This window comes from Cavia porcellus, unplaced genomic scaffold (genome assembly GCF_034190915.1).
Source record: "Cavia porcellus strain 051 isolate PalLab524CR breed Dunkin Hartley unplaced genomic scaffold, mCavPor4.1 scaffold_3, whole genome shotgun sequence".
NCBI classification, from domain to species: Eukaryota; Metazoa; Chordata; class Mammalia; order Rodentia; family Caviidae; genus Cavia; species Cavia porcellus.
The window spans coordinates 86036468-86052500 of NW_026947486.1; positions in this window are offsets into that span (position 1 = coordinate 86036468).

Genomic DNA, 16033 nt, shown 5'->3' on the forward strand with positions numbered 1-16033 from the left:
TCCACTTTAGTATCTTGAATAACTATTTGTAAAAGGACAAATCTGTAATCATCAACTAGTGATTTCTTACTGTTTATTTTTTTCTCTGAAAGTATGAATTATTTCTGTTTTCTGCTTTGTTTAATCTTTCTTTAAATAAAAATTTAAAAATGACACTACAGTCTAACCCAGTGCTGATCCCAGAGTGTCATGATGTGAAATCCAGCAATACTATTATTCTTTGTTCAGAATGATTTTAACTTGTTTTAGTTTGTTAAATCTCAATATAAATGAAGATATGGCTAACTGTATGTATGTTTAAATGTACAGGATTGACAACCATATTACTAAGTTTTTTTGGATAATTGAACGAACTGTTTGCATTTTCTCTGTTTGAATTCCCACTTTATATGTTCCACTTTTCTATCTTGAGCAACTATTTGTAAAAGGACAGTATGTAAACATTAACTAGTGATTTCTTACTGTTTATTTTTTCTCTGAACATGTGTATTATTTCTACCCATTTTCTGTTTTGTTTAGTCTTTCTTTAAATAAAATTTAAAAAAAAAACAAAAAAGACAAAACAAAACCACAAAAAGGTGGAATATGGTTATCTCCACATGCACAATTAGATCTTGCTATCTTTACCTTAATGTTTTAAAAAACTGGTTGGAAGGCCAGGGGTTTAGTTCAGCAGCATGAGTGCCTGCTTGGCAAACACAAAGTCTTGAGTTTGATATCTAGTACAAACATATAAACAAACAAACAAACAAACCAAAAAACCCTTCAAAAACAACACCAATAACAACAAAACCCCAAACAAACAAAGAAAAAACTGGTTGGAGAAAATAAATACCCTACATTAGACTTGTCCTTTGACAAAGGGACAAATCAATGAGCATGCCTAGGACTCAAATATATGGAAGAACATTTAAACAAGAAGGTGGGATGGCCCAGTGTAGCAAAGAACATGGTGTTGAGGGTATATTTTTGTGTTAACAGACAGTGGAACATTATGGCCACCCTCCCAGAATGTGCAAATATAGTGAGAGGAATATCCTAGCCCCCTGATGGAGCCCGATTCTGTCCATCCCTCCAGTGTGAACATTCTTGAGTATTGTAATCCAATTGGATCTTTTACAGAGATCACCATGCGGTGAAACAGGAGACTGTCAGATTGGCCTTACTTTAATTGTTTAGAGTCTATTGAAGAGAGAATGAAATAGCATAGCCCACTCTGTACATATCAGTACATAAAAATAAAACTAATGTTGTTCTGTATTCAAGGGGAGTCACTCAAATTTTTTCCTACACTTAAAAATGACCCTGGAGAAGAGCCCAATGCTGCAAGGACTGAGATCCACATAGACTGCAAAATTCATGACATGGGAACAACTAAAAAAAGATAACATGGGGATGCTCACATGCTGGTGACATGGCTTGCTACAAATTCTTGATAATATGTTTGTTGTTATGATGATCACCATAGCCTATACACTCTTTCAACTGCTGCAATTACAAAAAGAAAAAGGAGGAAATGTTGAGGACCACAAATTAAAACTGGTTAGGGCCCAGATGCCTAAAAGTTCCTGTGATGTTGTGATGTGCCAGGGAAAGATTACATCAGTTTAGGATCACTTCTGTCCTGAGTCATCTGAACATAAGCTCTTCATCAGTTTAAGATCACTCCTGCCCTCTAAATCGTCCAATACTCCCCCCAGTTATTGTGTATCCAATAAACAGTGGTTAGCTTGAAATGTCATTGTCTTTGCCCATCCTGAGGCACTGACCTTCTAGCCCTTCTGTCATGCACTGCTAAATTTGTATCTGTGTCTTCTTTCATCCTTTCTCTGTATCCCTCATTCAGGCAGTTGGGGATCTTGGCCAACTCCTCAATAGGTTAAAATGTTACAGATGTGGCTGGAGACTGTAAACAGCTGATGTAGTATTTGAACTTCCTTTTTATACCCTGTTTAGCTATCTTTACCTTATTAATTAGTTTATATTTTGGATATGCTTTCTTGCTGGATATTTAAGACTAAGTGAAAGTAAGACCTATGTTAATCAAAATAAATCTTTATTTGTCAAGGTCAGTTAAGGATCACTAGAGATTATTTTTGGGGCTGTGTGAGGAGCATCTCAACTCCTAGCTTTTCCCTCTACTTGTAGCATTATTTGTTAGGATGGGTAACAGGGTCTTGCCTGGCCTATTGCTTCCTTGGAACTATGGGGATATTTTCATCCTTAGTGACCTCTACTTTTATCACAATACACATTGGTTGATATCTATCCTTGGAGTTCCATCAATACCTCTAGCTCACCAAAGTTTTGGGGCCCCTTCAGACACGCCCCATTGTGTCCCATGTCCTGACTGACTTTGGGAGGGCAAGGGCCAGAATATTGGCTGTCTTCTTAGCACAGTTATCTTTTTTAGCTTTTCTTTCCAAGCCTCAGTTTCCACACCCAGAAGTTCACTTACACAGGGCTTGAAGTGACAGCATAGGTCTTAATCCTAATTATTATAATTTTTTGGATATTGGAACACTTGAAAATATAAAGTATGACCAAAGAACAGTCCCACTTTTATTAATCATGGTTAGACATTAGGAGTCAGTGTCATATTTATTTGTCCTGGAGGTGATAACCTATCACTTTAACATACTGTTTAGGTGAGTTTTGTAAGGCATATTGTTATAGACAGCTAAGTTAGAAATATTAGTGGCACTCAGATAGGCCCTGGAGGGAGCCAGTGTAAAAGATGTGTACAGATATGTATGATTGGTTCGTGGAGGGAACTAGTGTACAACTGTGGTAGAGGTGCATTTGATGAAGGCCAGACCTCAAGGGAAGATAGAGTGACTGCACCTATATACTTCCCCTAGGGATAAGCAATAGTGATTAGTATTCTAAATAAGCATCAATAACCTGAGTAGGGGCCAGGAAGAGTCCCTAACCCACCCCTTCCAAGAAAAGTCCTTGTTCCTTCCACATACACTTGCTATGTGATTTGCTTCCCCATTGAATCAATATTGCCTAAGAGACTATACTTATAATCTTAGTTATTGAACAACATTTTGTGCTCCCTTATATCTGCCTCATGATTTTGCTCTATAAAACTTCCTTAAGAGGGGGGGTCCCCCTGGCAACCTACTTCCTGGACCCTTTTGTTTTTCTTTTTTTAAAATTTTATTTAAGGAGAAAAAGAAAAAAAAACAGAAAAAGGGTACAAGTTATACAGAATTTCAGAAAAAATAAACAGTAGGAAATCACTAGTTAATAGATTACCTATTGTCATCTTAGAAATAGTTGTTCAAGTGACAAAATTAAAGCATATAAAGTGGACATGCAAACAGTGAGACTGCAAACAGTTCTGTTCAATGATCCAACAAAACTCAGTAATATGGTTATCTATCTTATACATTTAAATATGCATGCAGTTATATCCTTTAGAGCACTTTCTTTTCCTCTCTTTTGTACAATGACAATTACACATTTTGGGTTTTATTACTACCACAATTCTTATTACTTTTTTTTTAAAGAAAATAAAACCAAATATGACATAACAAAACAGAGTCAGTCAAATCAAAAGAATGGACATAATACATAGTGTAAAAACAAAATATGAGGTGATCAACAATGGTTACCATAATGCCTCTTGCTATCTTAACAAGAATTGCCTGTATCATAATAATTATAATAAAATTGAACAAAACAGTAAAGAACAAAACCAATAAATTGGAGACATTACAGGACTTCAAAAGAAGATAATAGTCAAACCAGAATGGGCGTCATAATGAATCTTACTCTCTTCACAGTTGTTGCCTATACTCTCTCGAACTTGGTACTATAAAGCAAAACAGAATAGAGGGCAATCAGTCAAAACAAGATGATGAGGGCAATAGAGGGTTTCAAATCAAGTTAATAGGAAATCAAAGTGGGTTACTATAATATATCCTGCTATTTTTGTTTTTCCTTAATTAAAAAGATAAAAATAAAGAAGTAAATAACAAAAAAAGGAGATTGAGATAAAAGATGACATAACAACAAAACAGCACAGGTCAAAACATAACCATTTAAGCAAAATAGTGTTTCACCACAAGATATCCCACCATAAAAGTAGTTACCCTAGTGTGTCTTTCCTTGAAATCCTTGAGTATAACTTTGTATACTGTAGCATCAAACATATCAAGACAATGTAAAATGATTCCAGAGAATGACAGTATTACAGGGTATTTAGAATCAACTAACAGAAAATGAGCAATGGTTTCTGTATAATCTCTTGTCTATAAAAGTTTTTGTTTATGTTATCACATATAATAAAATCCAATAAGATGCAGCATGTTAAGACCGATGGAGACTGAAGAATAAAAGCTTGATGGGACTTCAAAACAAGATGATATTAAATCAGCACTAGCTATTATGATGTCTTGTTTTCTCCAAAATGCCTGTTCCTATCATCCAACCTTCTCTGCCTCATTTCTGTTGAGCTCTTTTTCTGTCATTAGTCAGTGTAAAAGATGTGTACAGATATGTATGATTGGTTCGTGGAAGGAACCATCAGTTTGTCTTCTTCATTTTGCTTTCTGCTCCATTCATTGTAGTCTCTCTGCCACTGTTTCTGGAATCTTGGTATTTTTCTTTTTTTAGAATGTCCTGCAGTATTCTTTTTAGAGTTGAATTGGTGGTTGCAAAACCCCTTAGTTCCTCTTTATCCTGGAAGCGCCTTGTTTTTACATCAATTTCTAGGGACAGTTGTGCAGGATATATCAATCTTGGATGGAGGTTATTATCTTTCAAAGCTTGAATTATTTTCCCCCACACTTTTCATGATTTGATGGTTTGTGCCGAGCAGTCTGCTGTAATTCTGATGGGTATTCCTTTGTAAGTGATCTGTTTCTTGTCTCTGACAGCTTTTAATATTCTGTTCTTATATTGGATTTCTGTAATTTTGATTATTATATGCCTGGTGTAGTTCTGTTTGGGGTGTAGGTGGCTGGGGTCCTGCATGCCTCATACATCTGAGTATCTTTACCTTTTGCTAAATTAGGGAAATTCTCCTGGATTATTTGTGTGAATAACCTTTGTGGTTCATTTGTTTGTGTCCCTACTTCTTCTTTTACGTTCTTAATTCTTAAGTTACAGATACTCTTATCATCTTCAAGCCTTTGTATTATTGCTGTTTGTTTCCTTGTTATTTTAAGAAGTTTTTCATTTCATGCTTCCACATTACAAATCTGTCCTCCAGTTCAGATAATCTATCCTTAGTTTCTTTCAAGCTGTTATGCCAGCTTTCAATAGAGTTTTTAGTTTCCTGGTAATCTCTTTGAACCTGCTTCACGTATTCTATATTGTCTCTATTTTGTCCATGAAACAATTCTCCCCTTTTTTTCCGGTTCTTCCATTCCACCATCTGTTTTTTCTTGGTTGGTGCTTAGCATTCCTCTAACTATTCTACTTATATCTTGCTTTACTTCATTAAGTATTTCACATTTGAACTCGTCTATGAGGCTCCAGAGATATCGCTTTATGTCTATTGGTACCATGTTTGATATTGCATGTTTTCTGTCCTCATTCTCCTTTGCATTTACCTTTCCTGGATCAGTGTTCTCAGGATTAGGGGCGAAGGACCCTTTCTTGTTGCTCCCTCTTCTCATACTCTTTGTTCCTTCCATACAAGTATATATATAGGAGGCCCTGTTTTTTTCTTGGTTGGTTACAGTTTGTTTGAATCCACTGGCTAGGTATTCCTGCCCACTGCAGTGTACTAGGGAGACACATACCTGGGAAGCCTCTGCTGTGCCTGCCACCCCAGGTCACCCTACTGAAGGCTTCACTGCTAGGGTGCACTGCCAGGCACTGGGACCTGGTTTGGGCTAGCCTACTGGGTCTTAGTCTGCAGCGTCACCCAGGCCAAGCACTCCCCACCAGTCCCGCTTGAGAGGGGAATATGTGACTAAAGTCACTGCAGTGTTCTATTCCGGCTAGTCTTCCCAGTCCCAGAATGATCTCTGTTGGAGCCTTGTAGTCTATGGAAGGGTCCCCATTCCTCTCACTCACTGCAGGTAGATGCAGGGCTCCCTGCCAATCCCGCTCTCAACTCTGTTTGCTGATTCCTGCTCTCAGAGGTTTCACGTCTCTGTCCCTACTGTGCCAATTTAGATGCAGCAGCCATGGTAGGAAATTCAAATTGTGGCTTCCAGAGGCACAGGTTCAGTGCTGAAATTTTATCTGTTCCAGTTATAGCACCGGGATTGTATTTCCAGTTGGTTTCTCTCAGCTTAGTTCATTCCTGGGTTGACAGGGTTTATCTCCCCTTCCTTAGGACTCCTCACACTGCACCATTCCTGGATTCTAAGCTGGTTATCTCAGAGAGCCTCTGTAGCTGCTGTTATCTATCTGCCATGTTCTCACAGAAGCCTTTCTGCTTTTCTTAGACAGAAGTTACCTTACCCTCAATAAATATTTCCTACTCTTAATCTCTGTTCTTCCTCAGAATTTATTCTTTGACTTGGGGGAACACAAGCTCAGTGTGTCTAGCAGGTTGGGAGTTATAATATTTATCTTACAGTATTTGGATTATTTGGAGTTCCTATATCATCCCTATATCAGTATTACTGTAGAGTATAACATGTAAGGAAAATGCAAAATAAAAATAACAAAACAGCATTTTAGGATAATAGTTATAATAATACTATTAAGCTATTTTACACTAAAAATGGGCATTCTTATTTATTTTTTAAGGAGATAAAAAAGTTAATGGTCTTTGTATAACAGTTTGGTTAGTTTTTGTCAGTATTCCTTCCAATATTCTTTTTGATCCTTTCTGGCTCTCCTCTCCTTCTGAGAATCTGTTTATGCATGCATATTTGGTACACTTGATGCTGTTTCACAGGTTTCTCAGGCTCTTCTCATTGTTCTTTATGTTTTTCTTTCTGCTTGTGTGACTGAATGGTCTCAGTTGACCTATCTGTAAATTTGTCAATACTTTATCATGCCTGCTTAATCAGCTGTTAAACACCTCTAGTAAAGTTTTCACTTTAGTTTTTAAAATAATTCTGTTTTCTTCTTGACATTCTTATTTGTTGAGACATTGTTCTAATGCTTTATTTCAGCTTTTGTCTATGGTTTATTTTAGTTCTTTGAATATATTTGGTCATTCATTTGAAGTCTTTGTCTGGTTAAAGTCTTTGTTCAGTGCTAACGCTTCCTAAAGAACAGTTTCTATTAGTTATTTTATTTTCCGGTAAATGGGCCATTCATTCTTGTATCTTTGTATTTCTTATATTTTTTTTGAAAACTGAATATTTAAAATATTATATTGTATAACTAAGATTCAGAAATTGTGAATATGGAGGAGGAAAAGAAGAGAAAAGTAAAAAAATGAGAAAAGGAAAAATGGAAATAAAGCTTTTTAAATGGGGAGGGAAAGAGGAGTTGAAGGGAGTTTAGGAGAATGGGAAAAAATAATCAAGTTATAGCATGCACAGGTATAAATTCTCTATGATGAATGTAATCATTATATATACCTGAGTTGGGCAAATGAAAGGTAGCCTTTGCTCTGTTCCTTGGAGAAAATGGCAGAATAGTTCAATATCCATTCTCCACACACCAGATAGGCAGTGATCATGTGCACAACTTCACATGCTTCTCCTGAAGGTAGAGCCATGCTGTAAGAGTCCCTAGATTCTTATATCCTGGTTATGCAAGGACAAACAAGCCTCTAAAATATCTTAGACATTTTTCTTCATGTCAGAGCAAGTGTTTTCATCAAAGACCTCTGAAATTATTATTTTTTGTTTTTCTAATCAGATTTTATTAGTACATTATAGATATATATAATGATCACCTTCATCACAGAGAATTTGTACCTGTACATCATATAACTTGTTTCTTTTTTCTCCCTATTTCCCTACCCTCCCTTCAAGCCCTCCTAGCCTTCCCATTTACAAAAGCTTTGTTTCCATTTTTTCTTTCTTATTTTTCTTTTACTTTTCTCTTCTTTCTTTTCCCCCTCTCCACTCCCTTGTTCCCCTTCCCATTTGAACATTTTTTTCCTATTTCACAATATCTATTATACATTTTGATCCTTATTTACACTTTTGGTTTCTCACATCAGAGAAAGAATGCAGTAGTTACAAATGTGTATCTGATTTATTTCGCATGAAAATATGGTCTCAAGGTGCATCCAGTTAGCTAGAAATGGCTCAAGCATATCCTTCTTTATAGCGGAATAGTTACTCTATTGCATAAAAAACCCACATCATCTTTATCCATTCACCAGTTGATGGGTATTTGGCTATTACAAACTGTGCAGCTATAAACATAGGTGTGCATATATTGTTGTGATATGATGCTTTTCATTGTTTCGGGAAGACAAGGAGGGAAATAGCTGGGCTGAATGGAACCTAGTCTTAGTTTTTTGAGGTGTCTATACACTGATTTCCACAGTTGTTGCACACCATCTTACACATTTTTTAAAGCAATGAGAACCCAGTTATAATATTTATCGTGCAAGTTAGCAGACCAGTCAATGAAAAACAATTTTTGACATTCATTGTACTAATTAGAAAACAGGAGATTTTCCTGTGTCTGAGATACTGCATCAGAAGACCTTGTGGTCATCATGTCTGGAATGTGGCCCTTTGTGTGTAATGTTTGCACCTTGTCCCTCTCTTTGCATCCTGATGAGAGCAGTTGACTGATTCTAAAAGTAGGGCAAAAAATACACTGGCACAGACAAAATATCACATGTCTATTTTGAAAAATATTTTTTTCAGTACTGGGGATTGAAGTCAAGGTCTTCAAATTGAACTACACCCTCCCCCAGATCTTTGCTTAACATTTTATTTTTTTCAGATAGGATCTTTCTAAGTCACTAAGTTACCAAGGCTGAGCTGATCTTGTAATTTTCCTGCTTCATATTTCCAGAAATATGGAATATATAATGATATGAATATATAATGATACTAGCAATATACCTAGTTGCTGAAGTAAGTGGAAGTCATTATAACACCTACATTACGTTATTTACTACAACAGTCTCATGAGGTAGTACCATAATTATCTCCATGCTACATAGATGGAGAAACTGAAATTTAGGGAGAGTAAGTTCTTTGTTTAGGGGTGTACAGATAGTAAGTGATTGATCTTTGATTCCAACCCAACTCTTCAAACTCTCATCTCTAGCTTTATTTTATGATCAGAGGTGTCTATCTCCTTCATGTTTTTTTTTTTTTTGTCACAACTGATTTTAAGAGCAATTCTGAACACTAAAAGTTCTTAATTGTTTAAAGGCTTGGCCATGGGTGAAATGTAGTTAGGTGGTTTCATTACTTGCCTTTGGTCTTCTTGGAAATTTGAGAGTAGCAAATATCAATTCTAAAGAGAAATTATGAGAAATAGCAGTGGTCTGTTTTGGGAGTATCTATTAGGCTCTACTGGTGGTTTTAGTACTTGTGTGGCCTGGGAATAGACCAGAAGTTTTCCTTAAGTCTCATTTTCTTTTCTTCTTCTGCCCTGCCAATGGAGTACAGTAGTGATTATTTAGAATTTTAATCCTTCTTGCCTGTAGGAACCCCAAAAATGCAGACACTATGATATAAACTTTCATTTGATAGAAGTGGAGGACAGCACATTTGGAAATATTATTAGTAAGTAATGAATAGAAATATGGTTATTCACCATATGATGACATTTTAGTCAATTTCAGATCACACTTATGATGCTAGTCCTATAAGATGATATTGCCTAGTGACTTTGTAGACATTTTAGTTGGTGATCTAAGACTCAATTATATAACAAATTTGCCTCATGATGCATTTCTCAGAACATATATTTGTCTCTAAGTGATGGATGAATGTATGAAAACATAAATTCAATTTTTCCCTTATAGTAGAAGACAGATATTTGCTAATTCTTTGACTTCCTGGACAGAATTTTCACTTGATCTGGAAATTGTATTTAGCATTCTAGTAACATCTTCAATTCTACAGGGTTAGCTTTAAGAGGGGTAGAAATGTACTTATCTACAAGATGAGTTTTGAAAAAGCAACTGGCAGTAGAATACTTCTTTCGAGTTAATTGTAGTTATTCTGTAATTTCTCAAATTTTTTGTGTCTTCAAGAAACTCCAAGCAAAATGCCAAGTTTGGTAGGGATTCCATAAAACCTTTACAGAGTAGACACCCCTGCAAAGTGACCTCTTTTTCTTTTTATCAACTTTTATAGGGGAGACAACAACATGGAGACCATCAAACTTACATTGGGGGAAAATAAGGAACTTTCCTGAGAGGAAATGTCAGCAATGTCACTGATAGTATTGGATTCCCGGTCAGGGAACCATATGATAGAATTGTGGCATAGCTGAAAAGATAAGAAGTATGAAATATAAATGACTTTTATTTTAAGAATGTGGGGAGAGAGCCTCTGACCCTCCGGGGTCTGGCATCGTCTCCCTGGGGGCTGGCATTCTCTCCTTCCTTTCTTATTCACCAGTTTCTCAGACACAACCCTGGTCAAAACTGACAGATAAATTTTATCTTCTCACTTTTGTTTATACCTTTTCAGGATAAATAAAATCCTTTCTCACAACCAGGGAAACTGTTGATATATTTACTAAAGTCCTGTTACAGCAGATCCTCCCAAGGACTACAGTCAAGTTAGAGCGATCCCTACCTGGTCTTCTTGGCAACCTCAACAGCGGTCAGAGTTGCTAGACTGCCACCCTGGTTTCACATCACTCAGGCTAAGTGGTGCCCTTCCAACCCTAGATCTAACCATCCTTTTGCCTACTCATCTCCACCTCACCAAAGCCTCACAGCACAACTCTCAGGCTGTCATGTTTTGTTATCCAATTTGGTTCCTAATTTCTTATCTTTTTTACAGGAGGACTCTCAACAGTATTTCCTAAAGACTCCCACATCATGCATACCAGAGACAAGTCTTACCTACCTACTCTCTTAACTTTTACCCCTTCAGATGGGGGAGTAATCACCTCTCATAATTTCACTCTTCCTAACCCCACATTTATTTTTCAGAATTCTACCTCACTGTGGCAATGATTCTACCTCAATGTGGTCCTGATAAAATGACATGTCTAAATCAAAGGCACCTTGCTTCTACTTCACGTGGGCCCTTAAATATGATAATGCCATGCCTCCTCATAACACCTTGTCTTTTGTTTTTCCAGTCTAACATACAGGCATTCACCAGTGATAAAGCTGTCCTGGCTAAAACACGTGACACCAGCTTTTACATGGGCATCAACTATCACCCCTAAACCCCAGTACAGCGCCCCTTCCAGCAGGAAAAAGTAAAAGAAAGAAAAACTCCACCCTTTTTCCTAATAATCAAAAAGATAGGACTGAAAGGATTTTGCCCCATTTAGGACTGTAGCTGTTGTAAAGCCTTGGAGGTGGAACCAGGGGGCTCTATCTTGAGCTCTATCTTCCCTGCCCCTAGGAATTTACCTGTGGTGTGAAATGAACACCAATAGGCTACCTGTGCATCACTAATGCCCCTTAGGCTCCACCCCAAACCTAAGCTACATGTATGCCCCCACTCCACATGTCCGACGGAGAGAATGCCAGCCCCTGGAGATGATGCCAGACCCCAGAGGGTTGGGGGCTCTCTCCCCGCATTCTTAAAATAAAGGTCATTTATATTTCATACTTCTTATCTTTTCAGCCACACCACAATTCTATCAGTCACAACATAAGAAATGTCAGGAACTTGCCAGATGGCTTGAAATAAATGCACGTATGCCTGTAACTCTGCCTTTGCTCTTCACCTAAAATGGTAGTCAGTAAATGCACCTTCTCATCCTAAAATGATAGTCAATAAATCACAGTTTTAAGCATGCCAGTGGAATATGTTAGCTGAAGAATCCAGCAATGAATCTGTTTAGCAAATAAGTGTCCCTGTATTTGAAGTTTGTATTTTATTGGAGTTTCTTAGATTCTTAAAGTGGTTTCAGAACCTTTCCTCACAAAGGTATTTGAAATAAATAGAAAAGCTGACTAAGGTGGTGTGAGTTACATGTATTTTTTACTAATGGGTTATGATGTGCACCTATGTGAAAGGTAAAGGTACCTAACATTTACTGATATTTACTAGTGTCAGGAACTGTCAGTGTTTTTAATGTATTATTTCATTTAATTTTCATGTCACTTGTGAGGCAGATACTATTATTCTACTTTAACTGCATAGAGAGGAAAAGTAATTTTCTCAAGGTCACAATAGAGTAGAGATTTGTTTTTAGATAGCAAGAGATGGGGGATGCAGGTGTGTGACCTTAGGCAAAACAATTCTCTCTGAGTTTCATTGTCTTCACTTGTAAATGGCAAAGTTATCCTTGAATACTTCTAGCTGTGATGGTCTATAACTTTATGTTTCTGGGATGCTTCCTATGTCCTCTGGGTGTTGTTTCCTAAGAATACAGAGACAAGAAGTTGAGAATATTAGACTTGCATATAGAAATATTTTACAGTGTAACCACACAAATGAGTTAACATCAGAAATAGCATGCTAATATGGGCAATATATTTATTTGATTTTTGTGTTAATATGGTTAGTTTTGCATTTCACTAGTCTGAGTTCTTGACACTGTCAAAGAGCTTTGTTCTCATGATTGGCTTTTGAGACTGAAACTAAAAACATTTATTGTAATTTTCCTTGACTAAATTTGAATGCTTTTTTACTACATTAAATTGCTGTACTAATTTAGTGTTTTTTTTTTACTATATTAAATGTTGACTATTATGATTTACTTCATTCAACAGCAAATATTGAGCATCTGCTATGAGAAAAGTTTCTTTGTGTACTGGACAATACATCAGTGAGTAGAATAGGCATACATTTGTGACCTCATGGATCTTATATTTTAATGGAGTTGACAAGCAATGAGAAAATACAGTAGTTTGTTCAATATATAGTATTTTAAGTAGTTATAAATTCTATGTCAGAAAATAAAGCAAAATGGGATGTTAAGGAATGCTGGGTACAATTGCTTACTATCTCCCTGGGAAACTGATGTGGCTTCTCACTACACTTTATATGATAGCAAATTTTTAGCCAACTAATTAAGACTTTAGTTAAAAGCATTATCTCAGTGGTGAAGTGCTTGTGAGTTTGTGAGTTCACACCCCCCCAATATGGTTTATATCTAGATGTCCCTCTCCTCAAAGCCTTATGTGCTCATAGATGTGGCCTCTGGAGGTAACTGGGTCATGAGCAGATGATAATCATCAGTGGATTATTTCATTAAGGAGTTTACAGCTGACTTAATTTTAGGAGGATCTGTTTGAAAGAGGTGAGTCACTTGGGGTATGACTTAGAATTGTTTATATCTCCCTTCTTGGCTCTTGAACTCTTTCTGCTAACTCTCCACTGTGATGTCTCTCTGACATGCTGTCCTATCTTTGGCCAGCTGACTGAGGATGGAAACCTCTATAAACTGTGAACCAAAACAAACTTCTCCTCTTTTAATTTACTGGTGTTGCTTATTGTGTCTCAGCAATGAGAAGATGAGTAAGACAGATTTTGGTACCAGAGAAGTGCAGTTGTTGTTATGACAGTTGGATACTAGCTGACTATGTGGTTCCTTAGAAGTGGTTCATGGGAGGAGTTTAGAAAGTTTTGGAGATGCTAGCTGCAGAAGAAGCAGCCTCAGAATGTTGTAAACTGAGCTTGGTAGAAGATTCTGGTTAGAGCTCAGAAAACCAGAATGCTGATAGAAATGCCGCCATAAAGACCCAGGTTAGGAGATTTCAGTTGAGAACAAGGACTCCATTGGCATTTGGACTCTAGGCACTGTGTGTTGTGCATTGACAGAAAATATGTCTAAGTTTTGCTTGTCCTGAGAGTTTGCAGGAAACTTGGATTAAGGATGGTGGCCTAATTAATCTGATGGAGAAAAGTTCAAAGCAGGCCTACATTCAGGCTGGGGCATGGGTATTATTTGGTGTGTCTAGCCAACTTTACTTTAAGAATCAAGAGCAATAGTACAGCTGGGTGATTTTAAAAGTTTTCAGTTTGCCCAAAAAAAGGCACTTCTGCAAAGAATGCAGAGGAAAACTTGGTTGGTGCAAAGATTAGCATTAAAAAGAAGGCAAATACTGTGTTCTACAACAGACGATAGGAAGGGCATGCAAGACAATAGGGAAGATCTCATCCTTTCCACTCAAAATTAGTGACTTTGTTTTGAGAAGAAAGCCCTAGGGGCACTGTGCTCCAGAAGGAGAATGGCTGCCTAGATAACTAATTCCCAGGGTTTCAGTTCACAGTAATTAGCAATCCAGACAGTCAGACTCTAATTCAGCTATGATTCCAGGGGAACCTGGCTACTGTTAGAGCTATTGGCATACCTTGATTTCATCCACATGGTGGTAGATTTATATGTATACAAAATACATGAGTTATGGGATCATGGAGGCTTCCACCAAGATTTTAGAAGAAATCCTAGGACATCAGGCAAGTGCATGAAGGTGTGAGAATGAAGCCAAGTGTTGTGGAGACCCAGGATGTTGAAAAAGTTCAAAACATGGAACGTCTGAGGAAATTCATAAGGAGTGAGTAATGCTAGCCCATGAGAGAGGCCATAAGGGCTATAAATACTGGGAGTGCAACAGGATAGGGCCACTATAGCCCTTTGGATTTCATGTCTCATCCTCGCAACTTACCCTCAGTGCTAGACATGAAAATTTGCATTGAATGTTTGCCCTTATGTGTTTCAATCTTGCATTGGTGTCATGGATTTTTATTCCATTGTACCTGCCTTTTAGAATGGGAATTTTTACCTTTTACCTTTATATGTTAGTAGTGTTTTACCTTCTTTTGATTTTCACAATAGTGTCTAGCTAACATTTTGCCTTATTTAAGGCTCAGAGACTTTGAATTTGTACTTTTCAGTAATACTGAAATAGACTTATGACAACTTTTAGGGATGGTCTGAATATATTTTAAGTACAGAGATATGCATGAGTATTTTGGGAGTCAGGGACAGGATGTTAGATTTATATCTAGCTGTTTCCCCAAAGCCTCATGTGCTCATAGGTGGAGCCTTTTTGGAGGTGATTGTGTCATGAACATGTGATAATCGTCAGTGGATGAGTTCACTGATGTTTTTATGGCTGACTTGATAATAGGAGGTGGGATCTGGCTGAAACATGTGGGTTACGGGGGATGTGATCTGAAATGTTTTCTCTCTTCCTTCTTGGCTTTCTTTTGAGTTCCCTCTGCTAACTCTTGTTATGTCCCGTGGCATGTTGTCCAGCCTTGGAATCCCCTGCCTATGGACTGAAACCCCTACAAATTATGAACCAAAATAAATCTCTCTTCCTTTCATTTCTGGTGTCAAGCATTGTTTCCTGGGGCTGAGAAAGTGACTAACGCACTCCTCTCTTCCACAGCATGGACTTTGGAGTCAGAGAGACTTATTTGGTTTGTAATTCTGCCTCCCAACTTTGTAACCTTGGGCAAATAATTTTATTTCATTAAGGTTAAGGTTATATCATCCAGTGTTCAGTTCAGAGAAGCAGAACTATTAGGAGTAATACAAAGCAAATGATTTATTATGGAGAACTGACCTTATACAATTTGTGTGCCAATTAAACAGTTCACATAAGGCTATTGTTTATCTGGCTATGGGCCTGCAGTCAGCAGATCAGATAGGAAAGATGAATGTGAAATGGGGGAACAGCAGGGTCAAATTAGAACTTATGAGGACCCACTGGAACTCATGAGCACAGAATAGAATCCGCATGAATTTTTCACAAATTTTAATTCTCCAACTTGAAAGGTAGGGTGTCCTGTGGGAGAACCTTGTATACTTCATTATAGAATTAAACAAACATCTGGTCCCCAAACTCAGAGAAACTGAAAGAGGAAATTCTAGGGGCATCTTGCAAGATTTGGCTCATGTGTATTCCCTCAGAATTAAGATAAGCTGAAGGAAGAGTTTAGTAGTTGCTATGACACCCATCAAACATAACCCACACCAAAATTGAGAGCCAGGAGAGAAGAGATAACACGCTCAAGCTACAACAGCAACTGGTATG